Source organism: Nicotiana tabacum, chromosome 15 (genome assembly GCF_000715075.1).
Source record: "Nicotiana tabacum cultivar K326 chromosome 15, ASM71507v2, whole genome shotgun sequence".
Classification (NCBI taxonomy): Eukaryota; Viridiplantae; Streptophyta; class Magnoliopsida; order Solanales; family Solanaceae; genus Nicotiana; species Nicotiana tabacum.
This window is the reverse complement of record NC_134094.1, coordinates 74,511,083-74,525,673: the sequence shown is the minus strand read 5'-3', so window position 1 is coordinate 74,525,673 and position 14,591 is coordinate 74,511,083.

The following is a 14,591-nucleotide window of genomic DNA, read 5'->3' as shown; positions in this document are numbered from 1 at the left end:
GCGATAATAGTCAACATGCTGGCACATTTCTCCAAGTAATGCACATAGTATGAATGTATCCTTTGGGATTGGAGAGATCCCTTTGGACTTTGGACAAGGTTTATCCAAACGGATTTAATACACCACGGGTATTTAATTCATCCTAGGTTTAATATGATGCATGCAAAGTTTCAATCAGAGTAGGCTTCTAAGGGTCTAAGCAGTACTCTCAAGCGAACAACTAAAAGATTTCCAAAACTTGGTTGTAAACTGAGCACCTCTGTCTGATATAATGGAAATCGGAACCCCATGAAGTTGAACTATTTCCTTAATATACAACATAGCAAAATCTTCAGCCAAGAAAGTAGTCTTTACTGGTAGGAAATAAGCTTACTTGGTGAGTCGATCCACGATGAACCATATGGAATCAGATCCTTGGCATGATCGTGGTAGTCCGGTAACGAAATCAATATTGCTTACTTCCCATTTCCAAGTTGGAATTTCCATGTTTTGCCACAACCATCCCGGTTTCTGATGTTCAACCTTAACTTGTTGGCAATTTGGACACTGAGTGATGTATCCAGTAATGTCCCTCTTCAGGCTGTTCCACTATTATAGTTGTCGAAGATTGTGGTACATCTTGGTTGACCACGGATGAACAGAATGTCGGGAATGATGAATCTTTGCCATAATCTTCTCTCGGAGTCCTCCAACATCAGGTATAGATACCGGATCCTTGTATCTAAGGACCCCATCCTCAGATAACTCGAACACTTGCTTCTTTTGAAAGGGGATTATTCCTCTTATCTTCACCAAGGGTGGATCATCAATCTGTCGTGCTTTTACTTCAGCTACTAACGAGGACTCAGTAGTATTCCGAACTGTGACTCCTCCTCTGTCGGTATCAAGTAATCGTACACATAGGTTTGCCAACCACTACAAGTCTTTAGTCATCTTCAACTTCTGCTCCTCCACATGCCGTAAACTGCCTATAGACTTCCGACTTAGTGCATCAGCCACCATGTTTGCCTTCCCGGGTTAATATAAAATATCCATATCATAGTCCTTCAACAATTCGAGCCACCTTCGTTGCCTCAAATTCAACTCTTGTTGCTTTAATTTGTACTGCAATCTCTTATGATCAGGGAATATGTCGATCAGAACTCCGTATAGATAGTGACGCCATATCTTTAGGGCAAGAACAACGGTTGCTAGCTCCAGATCATTGGGTCGGGTAATTCTGCTCATGCTTTCTCCGCTGCCTTGAAGCATAGGCAATGACCTTACCATGTTGCATCAGTACGCTACCCAATCCCACTCTACAGGAATCACAATATATTACATAGCCTTCAGGTCCTTCAGGAAGAGCTTGAACTGGTGTCGTGGTTAACCTATCCTTTAACTCCTGGAAGCTCTTCTCACAACCATTGGTCCACTAGAATTTTGCTGCCTTATGCGTCAACTTTGTTAATGGAGTAGCTATAGATGAGAACGTTTCCACCAACATCGATGGTAATCGGCCAAGCCCAAGAAGCTGCGTACCTTTTTTGACCGTCAACTTTGATTCCTTCTCCTGATATTATATGGCCAAGAAAGGCCACCGAGCCTAGCCATAACTCGCACTTGGAAACTTTTGCATACAGCTTGTGATCCCGAAGGGTGCATAGAACCGTTTGCAAATGCTCTGTGTGCTCTCCCTCCTTTCGAGAGTACACCAAAATATCATCAACAAACACAATCACAAAGATTTCCAAGAACAACCTGAATACTCGATTCATCAGATCCATTAAGGTTGTTGGTGCATTGGTTAAGCCAAAAGACATAACAAGAAATTCGTAATGGCCATATCTGGTATGAAAGGCTATCTTTGGAATATCTTCCTCTTGGATCCTTAATTGATGATATCAAGATATGAGGTCTATCTTTGAAAAGTACTTAGCACCTTGTGATTGATCAAACAAATCGTCGATCCTTGGAAGCGGATACTTGTTCTTGATGGTCACCCTATTCAGCTTTCGATAATCTATGCACATCCTTAACAAACCATCTTTCTTTCGAACAAATAGAACCGGGGCTCCCCACGGGGAAGTAATGGGTCGGATAAAACCCTTATCAAGTAGATCCTTCGGCTGGTCTTTTAGTTCCTTCAACTCGACATGACCCATCTTGTATAGGGGAACTGATATCGACTGTGTGTTAGGTGGTACATCGATGGCAAACTCAATATCCCTCTTCTCCGGTGGAATACCTGGGAGCTCATCAGGGAACACATAGGGAAATTCACTAACAATCGGAACCGACTTAAGGATGGGAGGCTTCGTGTCCGCATCTTGCACTCGCACCAAATGGTAAAAATATCCTTTTCTGATTTACAAGCCTTACGGTAAGAAATAAACTTCCCTTTTGGTGCTTCAACATCTCTCTTCCATTCAATAACGGGCTCTTCCATAAAGTTTAAGCAAATAACTTTCTTACAGCAATCCACCATAGCATAACAAGAGGCCAGCCAATCCATTCCCATAATAACATCAAGTTATACCATTTCTAACTCATTCAAATCAGCCATGCTATGGCAATCATGAATCATCACATCACACCCTTAATAAACCCGCCTAACTACCACGAACTCGCTCACCGGTGTGGACACTTTCAAACGATTGTCATAACAATTCAAGTATTTTACCATATTTACCAACAACAAATGGAGTAATGTACTACTGAGTAGAACCTGGATCTCTCAAAGAATACACACTAATGGAAGATACAGATAATATACCTATGACCGCGTTTGGTGAAGTCTCTAAATTTTGACGTCCTGACAACACATATATGTGATTTTCTTATTTCCCACCTGGGCTGGACATTCCACCTCTACCACTACCACTTCTCATCACCGGTCGTACACCTTACTCACGAGGATGTGTTGTCGATGAAGAAGATGTTGCTGATCCTGATGGCGGCATCATTCCGCCCACATTCCTTAATGGGCAAAAGCGCATGATGTGACTAGGCTTCCCACAATAATAACATAAATCCAAACCCTGGCGGCAATGTCCAAAATGATTCCTACCATATCGGCCACAATGTGGCATTCGGGGTCTCGTCCTGCTTGGATCCCCATTACTCTATGAACTTTTCCCTTGGAAGTTTTGGCCCTAACTGAATAGGTGGTCCGTTCTCGATACTGACCCTGGGACTATGAAGACACGCTAGCCACCGAGGAAAAGAGGACCTAAACCCGCCACGAAGCTCTTCCATATCTCCAGTGAACCAGGCCCTCTTAGATTGACCCTGATCGTGTTCTCAAGCAGCTTGTTGTAGCCTCTTAAGATCCTCCAAGTTCTGTGCATAGGCGTGAATATGAGCAATATCCATAATCGGGTTCAGGGAAGCAGTGGTACATTCGTTTATCATATGTGACCCCAAACCGGCCACAAATCGGTTACTCGGACACTCATCTCAGCCACCATCAATGGAGCATACATAAAAAAGAGTTAAATTGCATGTTGTACTCCCGGACACTCATATTACCTTGCTCCAATCGCAAGAATCTATCTTGTCCATCTCAGCAGATCCTAATGAGCAAATACTATTGCAAGAATGCCTTAGAAAATTCCCTCCATCCTATCACTCGGGCAAGAGGTCCCCTAGATTATTCCCTAGTCTCATACCACACAACTGTTATATCCCTCAACTTGCAAGAGGCAAGCTCTACGGCCTCAGTATTAGTAGCATGCAGCACTCGTAAAGTCTGCTACATTTGATCTAAAAGGTTCTGAGGATCTTCATTTGGGTTTGTTCCTATGAATAACGGGGGGTTCAAATTTATGAAATCTCGTACTCTCATACTGACTGCTTTATCTGAAGTGGCAGGGGCCTGACGTTGGGCGTGAGAGGCCATCAACCAAGTTAACAACTGTACTATACTCCTCATATCTAAGTCTTGGTCCGTAGCAACCAGAGGGGGACTAGGGGGTGCATTAACTTCTCTATGCAGCATCTATTTAAGCAGAGGGATCATAATCTAAGTCAGAGCATGTGTCTAGAGTTATTGAAAGATTATGATATTACCATCCTTTATCATGTGGACAAGGGCAGATATGGTCGCGGATGCCTAGAGCAGAAGGCCGAGAGTATGTGTACTTTGGTATTCATTTTAGCAGAGGAGAGGCCACTGGCTTTGGACTTTGAGTCCTTAGCTGACTGACTTATGAGGTTTGATATTTCAAAGCCCAATCAATTTCTTGCATGGGTTGTGTCCCAGTCTTCTTTATTCGAGCGGATCAAGGCACGTCAGTATGATGATCCGCACTTGCTGGTTCTTAGAGAGACGATGCTACGGGGTGATTCCAAGGAGGTTACTATCGGAGATGATGGTGTTTTGTGACTCTAGGGTCTCTTATGTGTTCCTAATGTCGATATCATGAGAGAGACAATTCTTGAGGAGGCACAGAGTTCGCGTAATTCCATTCATCCATGTGCTACAAATATTTATCGTGTCGTGAGGCAGCATTACTGGTGGTAGCGGATGAAGAAGGACATTGTTGAGTATGTGGCAAGATGTCTGAATTTCCAACAGGTTAAGTATGGGCACCAGAAGTGAGGTGGCTTACTTCAGCAGATGGTTATATAGGAATGGAAGTGGGAGCGCATCACTATGGATATCGTGGTTGTTTTAACGCGAATGTTGAGGAAATTTAATGCCGTTTGGATCATTTTTGACAGACTAACCAAGTCTGCACACTTTATTCTGGTGATGACTTATTCACTTCAGAGAGGTTGGCCCAGATTTTATCCAGGAGATCGTTCAGTTGTATGGTGTGCCTATTTCTATTATTTGATATCGAGGCACTCAATTCACTTTGTATTTCTGGATAGAAGTACAGAGTGAGTTGGGTACCTAGGTAGATCTCAACACGGACTTCTACCCACAAACCGACAGGCAGTCGGAGCAGACAGTTCAGATTCTAGAGGATATGCTCAGAGCATGTGTGATTAACTTTGGAAGGCAGTGGGATAGATTTTTACCTTTGGCTTTGCTTATAACAACATTTATTAGTCCAGCATCGAGATTGCTACATTCATGGGACTAGTTTCTGCAACTCGCGGAGTTTGCATATAACAACAATTATCAGTCGAGCATTCAGATGGCTCTGTACGAGGCTTTGTGTGGGAGGAGGTGTAGATATCCGGTTGGATGGTTTGAGCCGGGTGAGGCTAGGCTCTTAGGTACAAACTTGGTCCAGGACGCATTATATAAGGTGAAATTTATTCAGGAGCGGCTTCGCACGGCGCAGTCTAGGTAGAAGAGCTACGCGGATAGGAAGGTCCGTGATGTGTCTTTTATGGTTGGGGAGAAGGTTTTGCTGAAGGTATCACCCATGAAGGGTGTTATGAGGTTTGAGAAGAGGGGAAAGTTGAGCCCCCGGTTCATTGGGCCTTTTGAGGTGCTTCAGAGAATAGGGGAGGTGGCTTATAAGCTTGCCTTGCCACCGAGCTTGTCGAGTGTGCATCCAGTGTTCCATGTTTCCATGCTCCAGAAGTATATTGGAGATCCGTCCCATGTTTTGGATTTCAGCACGGTTCAGTTGGAGGGTGATATGACTTATGATGTGGAGCCGGTGGCTATTTTGGATCGGCAGCTTCGAAGGTTGACGTCAAAGGATATAGATTCAGTGAAGGTGCAATGGAGAGGTCATCCTGTGCAGGAGGCCATTTGGGAGACCGAGCGAGAGATGCGGAGCAGATATCCACGTCTATTCGAGACTCCAGGTATGTTTCTAGACCCGTTCGAGGACGAACGGATGTTTAAGAGGGGGAGGATGTAACGACCTAACCGGTCATTTCGAGAGTTATAACCTTGTTTTCCCCATTCCTGCTTCTTTTTGTGTTATTCAGCTATATTATGTTATATCGGGTTAGTTGGTTCGAGTCCGGAAGGAACTCGGAGTGAAATAGGACACTTAGTCTCATAATTAAAAATTTTAAATTAGAAAAGTGGACCGGATATGGAAATATATGTAAACGACCTCGGATTTGAATTTTGATGATTCTAATAGCTCTGTATGGTGCTTTTGGGCTTAGGAGCGAGGGTTCAGGTTGAATCCCGAACACTTAGTTCCATAATAGTGGCCTAAGATGGCTAAGTTTAACCTGAGTCAAAACATTGGGTAAACGACATTAGAATTGGGGTTTGAAGGTCCCAATAGGTTCCTATGGTGATTTTGGACTTAGGTGTATGTTCGAATTGAGTTTCGGGTGGACCGGTAGTGTTTCAGCACTTATTGTTGGAAGCTAGCATCTTAAAGGTTTTAAAGTTTTCTAGGTTTGATTTGAAGTAGAATTTGGTGTTATCGATGTCCATTTGGGATTCCAATCCTTTAAATATGTTCGTATAGTGATTGGTGACTTGTGCCTAATATTTGGTGTCATTCCGAGTTGATTATGTATCATTCGTCGCATTCGAAGTTAGTTGGAAGAAATTTGAAGTCTAGAAGTTGATTAATTTGGTTTTGAGGTGTGATTCTTGATTTTGATGTTATTTCATATGTTCGGAGACTTTGAGTAGGTTCGGATTATGTTTGTGGAATTGTTGGTATAATTGGACGGGGTCCCCGGTGGCTCGGGTGAGTTTCGGACCACCAGGAGCACGATTGAAGTTGGGAGATTTTGCTCGTTCTGGTTTTGTTCTTCGCGAACGTTATGGGAGGCACGCATCCGTGATGAAGGATTTAGGCTGGGGAATTTTGTGCTTCACATTCGCGGTTTTGGCGTCACGTTCACGGAGCATTAGGGTCAGTGGCCTACGCATTTGCATCCTTAGCGTTGCGTTCGCGTAGAGGAAGGTCGACTGGAGGAATCGAAGGCATTTGGCTATCTCATTTACAAGTGTTCTATCACATTCGCATAGGCCAGTATAGGTAGGCATCACATTCGTGACTGGGTCCTCACAATCGCGTAGAGGAAGCAGCAGCTAGGCGCAAGATTAGTCTTCTCGATCGCTAAGTGGGTCCCCCGATCGCGAAGAGTAATACTTGGGCAGAATATGATTTTTACTACGGGACTTAGGCTCATTTCCCCCATTTTTCATTTTGGCTTGGGCGATTGTGGAGCTATTTGGAGGGGAATGTTCATCAAGTATCCTAAGGTAAGTGATTTCTACCAATTATGAGTTAAATACATGGATTAGGTAAGGATATTAACATAGAAATTAGTGGAATTTTGGGATTTTTGTTGAAGAACCTAGGGTTTAGTAAAAATAGAATTTGTCCACAAAATTGAATATGGAATTGGGTATAAGTTATATATTTGAGTATGTAATGCCATGGGGAACATTTATATTCAAATATTTCCGGAATCCGGGCATTTGGGCCCGGGGTTGACTTTTATAGACTTTCTGAATTGGGTTGGGAAATTACTGTAATAGTCAAATTATGAGTTTTTAATAATACATTGATTGTTTTTCACGTCCTTTGACTAGTTTCGAGTTGCTCGGCGCCGTTTTGTGGTAACTAGTGACTTTGGGAGTCGAATAGCATACTTGGAAGCAAGGTACGTCTCTTGCCTAATCTTGTAAGAGGAAATTATCCACATAGGTATTCCAAATTTTATGTGCTACTTGTTATGGGTGCTACGTACGTACGAGGTGACGAGAGTTTGTGTGTAGCTAGATTAATATTTATGTCCGGGTAGACTTAGATCTTTACTATGCCTTAATTGTACTAAAACTAAACTTGTTTGTTTGATTACTTAACTTATAATTGAGATTGAACTAGAATTTAAGTTTTGATGGAGCCTCTTTACCTTGAGTTTTGGCGGAATATTTGATTGTCGGTATAAATCATGTTTTCTTTGCATTTCTATCCTCGTGTTATGTTTACATGATCAGTAGTTCAGGAAAGTTTCTCTAATCCTATGGATCCGGTCGTATGCCTCGGCAATGCTATGAAGTAGCATTATGGATCGGACCGCACGACCTCGGCAATATTTTAAGATGCACCCATGGATCTGGCCGTACGACCTAGGTAGTGTACACTATTATTATGGATCGGGCCGCATGACCTCGGAAACAATCATCCCTAATATTCGATAGGAGTCAGAATACACATTAATTTTCCTTCTTGACTTGAGACTTGACATATACTTGGTTTTCCTTGTTCGTTTGATATAGCATATATTATTTGAGGATATCATATTATTATTATTATGTTGAAGGATCATGTTAGTTACAGTTACTTATTTCATCGCTACTTGTTGTGTTTCATGCCTATCTATTTTCATGTACTTTAATTATTGTACCACTAGTAAGTGTCATTGTCGACCCCTCGTAACTACTTCTTCGAGGTTTGACTAGATAGTTACTGGGTATATGTTGATTTACGTACTCATACTACACTTCTGCACTAATTGTGCAGGTACTGAGGTAGGTACTTCAGGAGGTCATTCAAGCACGTAGATGCACTATCCGGAGACTTAGTGGTGAGCTTCTCTCCATGCTTTGATCTGCAGCACTCGAAGTCTCCTTCTTGTTATGTTTATCATTTATGTCTATTTTATTTCAGACAGTAGCTATAGTGGATTTGTATATTTTGCTAGATTGTTCATGCACCTGTGACACTGGATTTTAGGGGTTTCTAGTTGATGTTCATGGTTGTACTTAATGTTAGCCTCACCTCGCTTTCTGTTTTATTTTTACTCTATGACTTGGTAAGGAGGAACGCATGTTTTCATGGTTTCTAACTTCAATTCCATTTACTTAATATAATTCCTGATTTTAAAATTTTAAGAATGAATGATTATGTTGGAGGTTCACTGTTGGCTTGCCTAACGGCATCGTCGGGCGCCATCATGACCTATGGTGGGAATTGGGTCGTGACACTAGTGTACACGCGCTCAAGATTTTGAGGCATTATCTTTATGGTGTATCTTATGAGGTGTATACAGATCACCAAAGACTTCAATGTCTACTCAAGAAGAAGAATTTGAACTTGAGGCAACGGAGGTGGTTTGAGCTACTAAAAGATATGATATCACCATTCTTTATCTTCTAGGGAAGGAAAACATGTTGGACAAAGCCTTGAGTAGGAAGACGGAGAGCGTGAGTAGTCTTAATTTTATTCCAGCTGGGGAGAGACTGTTAGCTTTGGATGTTCAGGCATTGGCCAACAGTTTCGTGAGGCTAGTTATTTTGGAGCCTAGTAGGGTTCTTACTTGTGTTGTATCACGATCGTCCTTTTTTGAGCGCATCAAGGCACGTCAGTATGATGATTCCCACTTATTTGTACTTAGGGACACAGAGTAGCACGATGATGCTAAGGAGGTGACTATTGAGGATGATAGAGAATTCAGGCTTCAGGGCTGGATTTGTGTGCCTAATATGGATGGGTTGCGGGAGCTGATTCTTGAGGAGGCCAATAGTTCGCAATATTCCATTCATCTGGGTGCCGTGAAGATGTACCATGACCTAAAGCAGTATTAGTAGTGGAGAAGGATGAAGAAAAACATTGTTGAGTATGTTGCACGGTGTCTGAATTGTCAGCAGGTTAACTATGTGCATCAGAGACCTAGTGGTTTGCTTTAGAGTATAAACATACCGGAGTGGAAGTGTGAGTGTATCATTATGGATTTTGTGGTTGGGATGCCACGGACCTTGAGGAGATTTGATCTTGCGTGGGTCATTGTGGACAGACGGACCAAGTGTGCACACTTCATTCCAGTCATGACTACCTACACTTCACAGCTGCTGGCTCGGATTTATCTTTGAGAGATTGTTTGCCTTCATGGTGGGCCCGTGTATATTACCTTAGATCGAGGTACTTAGTTTACATCATATTTTTGGAGATTCGTGCAATATGAGTTAGGCATATAGGTCGAGCTGAGTATGGCATTTCATCCCTAGAAAGGTGGGTTGTACGAGCATACTATTCAAATCTTAGAGAACATGTTGCGAGCATGTGTCATTGATTTTGGGGGCTAGTGGGATCAGTTTCTACCATAAGCAAAGTTTGCCACAACAACAACTACCAGTCGAGAACCTAGATAGCTCTGTATGAGGCCTTATATGGGAGGCATTGTCATTCTCCTATTGGTTGGTTTGAGCCTGGGGAGTCTAGGTTGTTGGGCACTGACTTGGTTCATGATGCTTTGGAGAAGGTGAAATTGATTCATGAGCGGCTTTGTGCATCACAGTCCATGCAAGAGTTATGTGGATAGGAAGACTCGTGATGTGGCATTCATGGTGGGTGACAGGGTTCTACTTACAGTTTCGCGTGATGAAGTTCGGGAGGAACGGCAAGTTGAGCCCTCGGTATATTGGTCCTTTTGAGGTTCTAGAGCAAGTTAGTAAGGTGGCCTACAGACTTGCTTTGCCACCCAGCTTATCCGGATTTTATCTGGTGTTTCATGTTTTCATGCTTTGGAAGTACTATGAGGATCCATCCCATGTGTTAGATTTCAGCTTGTTGCAATTGGACAAGGATTTGACTTATGTTGAGGAGCCGGTGGCCATTATGGACGGGCAGGTTCAAAAGTTGAGGTTGAATAGCATTGTATCGGTGAAGGTTTAATAGAGAGGTCAACTAGTCGACGAGGCAACTTAGGAGACTGAGCATGATATGTGGAGCTGATATCCTCATCTTTTTGGCACTTCAGGTGTGTTTTTATACTCGTTAGAGGATGAACGTTTGTTTAAAAGGATGAGAATTTAACAACCTGGCAGGTCATTTTATGTATTTGAGACATGTTCCCCTATTTGATGCTTCTTGTATGTGTATTTGTCGTTATATAACTTGTGGGGATAGTTGGTTTTGTTTCAGGGATTGATTTGGAGAACCTAGTTCCATTTTTATAAGCTTAAGATGGAAGAGTTGACCAAGGTTTGACTTTTATGTAAATGGTCTCGGAGTCATGTGTTTTTCGTTCCTATAGGTTCGTATGGTGATCTTGGACTTGGATTATGCTCGGATTTGGATTTGGAGGTCCCTAGGTTGTTTTTGCTCTTTTAGCCAAAAGTTGTCATTTTGAAGGTTTAGAAAGTTCATAGATTTGACCGAGAGTTGACTTTGTGGATATCGGGTTCGGATTATGGTTTCGGGACTTGGAATAGGTCCATTTTGTCAATACACTTGTGTGCAAAGTTTGGTCTCATTCCAAATTGGTTTGATAGAAATCAGACGCTTGGTTGTGATTTTTGAAGTTCTTGAGTTTCATTATGATTTTTGATGCATTTTGGCGTTCGATTCGTGGTTCCGGATTATAAGGTTTCTAGACTTGTGTGGATTTTTGGTGTGGAGCCCTGGGGGCTCGGGTGAGTTTTGGATGTGTTTCGGATCATTTTTGGGTTGAGGTTCAGTTTTTCTGGTGTTGCATGTCTCTCAATGCGAAAACCAGTTCGCACTTGCGAGGTCCTAGTCGCAATTGCAAAAATGGGCAGGGGGTGGCGGGCTTCGCATTTGCAAAGCCAGGCTCGCAATTGCGAAGGGGGCATGGCCTGGGCAGATTGCATTTGCGATCATCTAATCGCATTTGTGACTTTGTGTTGTGGCTAGGCGGCTTCACATTTCCAAACCTATTGATCGCAAATGCGCTTTCTCCCTTATTGGTCAGGCATTGCATTTGCGAGCCATGGGTTGCAACTACGGTGGTCGTAATTGCGAATCCCTGGTCGTAAATGCGACATCTCCAGGCCGGGGTTTTAGATGGGATTTCAGGACTTAGACTCATTATTTTATATTTTGAGATTGGGAGCTCGGTTTGAGGCAATTGTTTAGGCGATTTTCACCCACTTGGATTGGGTAAGTCTTTTTTACTCAGATTTGATTATTTTTCCTTGATTTCACCTTTGATATAGTATTTAATTGATGAATCTATAAGTGTAAATTGGGGGTTTTGGCAAAAACCTATTAAAAATATAATTTGGAGATTTGAGAGTTGGTTTGGACTCGGTTTTGAAACCTAATCACATAATTTGACTCGTGCGATTATGGATAGTTGGGATCTACTATTTGACTAGGGTTTTGTCCTGGTAGACCCGCGATTGAATTTTGTTGACTTTTTGGGAATTGAGTAAAGATTGTAACTTTATTAATTGAAATTGATTCATTTTGCATTGTTTGATGTTATCGAGTTATTTTTGGCTAGATTTGAGCCGGGCGGAGTTGATTTCTAAGGGAAAGGCTATTTTTTAGGGTTGAATTGGGTCTATTTGAGGTAAGTATTTTGCCTAAGTTTCTTTGGAGGAATAATCCCTAAGGTTGGAATTTAATTGCTTGATTGTGATGAAATTAATGCAATGCATTTGTGAGGTAACGAGTATATATGCGGGAGCAATGTATGAAATGATCGAACTTGACCCGAGGTTGCTTTTATTGCATAGTTTTGATTGTGAGATATCTGTGATACATGTGATCGTCTTGGATGGCTACTTGAGTTATTTTCCGATGCTAGAGATCATGTTTTAGGATTATTATTTCCTAAATTAGCCAAGTTGCGCATTTGTGAAGTTGTTGCTAATTTGAATTAGTTGTATTCATGTCTATATGTTGAATACTCATCCGCACTCCCTATTGTTATGTCCTTTTTGCATTGTGTGGGACATTTATGAGTTTATGTCATGATGACAACTATGGGCATGTTGTATTGTTGTGATCATGGCACATGTGGACGTGTTGGGTGTTGGTATGAGGTTTCTACCATTAGATTATGATTGACGTTGTTGTTGTGAATGGAAATATATTAAACTGGAGCGACAATGCGGGATATTGTTATTTTTTCAGGAAGGAGTGGCAAGACGGGATATTGTTAAACAGGAGCGACAAGGCGGGATATTGTTATTATGTCAGGCGGGAGCGACAAGGCAGGATGTTGTTATTGTCAGGGTGGAGCGATATGGGTGGCAATTGTTATTGTGACCGAATTGTGGGAACGGGGTGCCATATATTTTTGTTTCTATTTGATGACTTCTTGTCAAGCTTAACTTTTACATGTTTGAGTTGTTATTCATATGTTCGGAAGAGGTTGTTGATATTGTCTCCATTATAAATTCTATTGTCAGTTTTCTTTTGATATACTGCACAGGTTCTTTGACTAGTGAGTATCACATGACTTGAACCTCGTCACTACCTCACCGAGGTTAGTCTTGATACTTACTGGATATTGACTATGGTGTACTCATATTATGCTTCTGCATATTTTGTGCAGATCCAGGTACTTTTTATCGGGCAGATCGCTAGAGAGGCGTGCTTGTGCTTGTGCTTATTGGAGACTTTAAGGTATCCCTGTTGTCTCGTTCTGTTATGACCCAAAATCCACCTAGTCATGATAGCACCTAACCTGACCTGCTAGGTATGCCAAATAACAGTCAACACTATTCTAATGAAGTAAAAGTGGTCAACAAATGAAATAACTGAATTTTCATACAATATCCCAAGGACTGGTAGTACAAGTCATGAGCCACTAAGACTTAGATTTAAAAAGCTGGTATGAAATAAATACAACATCTATTTGTAATATACATAACATATTACAAATCTAAAGCTATCAAGGATAAGTGGTAGCTATATCCGGAAAGCAAGTACATCGTTAGTGCCGACTAACATCATCCATAACATCTTAGTTCCAAGATCTACACACAAGGTGCAGAAGTGTAGTATGAATACAACAGACCTCATGTACTCAATAAGTATCATAACTAACCTCGGCGAGGTAATAGAAGCAAGAAATATAAATGATACTCGTCAATCGCCAACACTATTCTTATGAGATGATTGTGTATGAGGGATGTGTCAGTCATTTGAGTGGTGTAGTTGGGATCAGATATGGAGATTCCTGTATTCTTGAGGTTCAAGGACCGGATGTTCCCAGAGGCAGACTGTTCCTTGGTTGTGGACTGTGAATGTCTGTTAAGAGTATGATGGTCGATTGTATGTGTTATGGTTAGGTTACTATGGAGTTTTGGAAAGTTGTTTACCTATTTGTGGATGACCAGAGCTGATTTGGGTGCCATTGGTAGGCCTAATGAGAAAGTGCGTTCTAAATCATATCAGGTTTTTTTACTCCGCGCAGAAAGTGCGTTCTAAATCATATCAGGTTTTTTTACTCCGCGCAGCTAGTGTTGAGGGGTGTTCCATTGACTAAAGTTGATCTTATTCATGTCCTAAAATGTTCCATGTGTTACTCTATTATGCTAGGAGGATTTGTGAGACTGTTGACTATTTGCACATACAATATGATTTTTCGTGGGCATGGTGGCGAAGTTTGAGCGAGATGGCTCTTGGGATGTCAAGTTGCTTATTGCACTTGGCCGTGTTTTTCCTATTTGTGGTAGATGGTGCTATCTGTTTCTCCAATGTTATTGTAACGACCTGACCAGTCATTTTGTGTAATTGTGCCCCATTTCCCTTTTTTATACTTCACCCATGTACGTTTATGATTTTATGACTTGCGAGGTTGGTTAGTTTCCTTCGGAAAGCTTTCGGGTTGATTCGGACCCTTTGATTCTTGACTTAGAAGCCTAAATTAGAAAGGTTGACCCAAATTTTGATTTTTGTGAAAATGGCCCTGGAACGGTGTTTTGATGGCTCTGATAGCTTTGTATCGTGATTTCGGACTTGGGT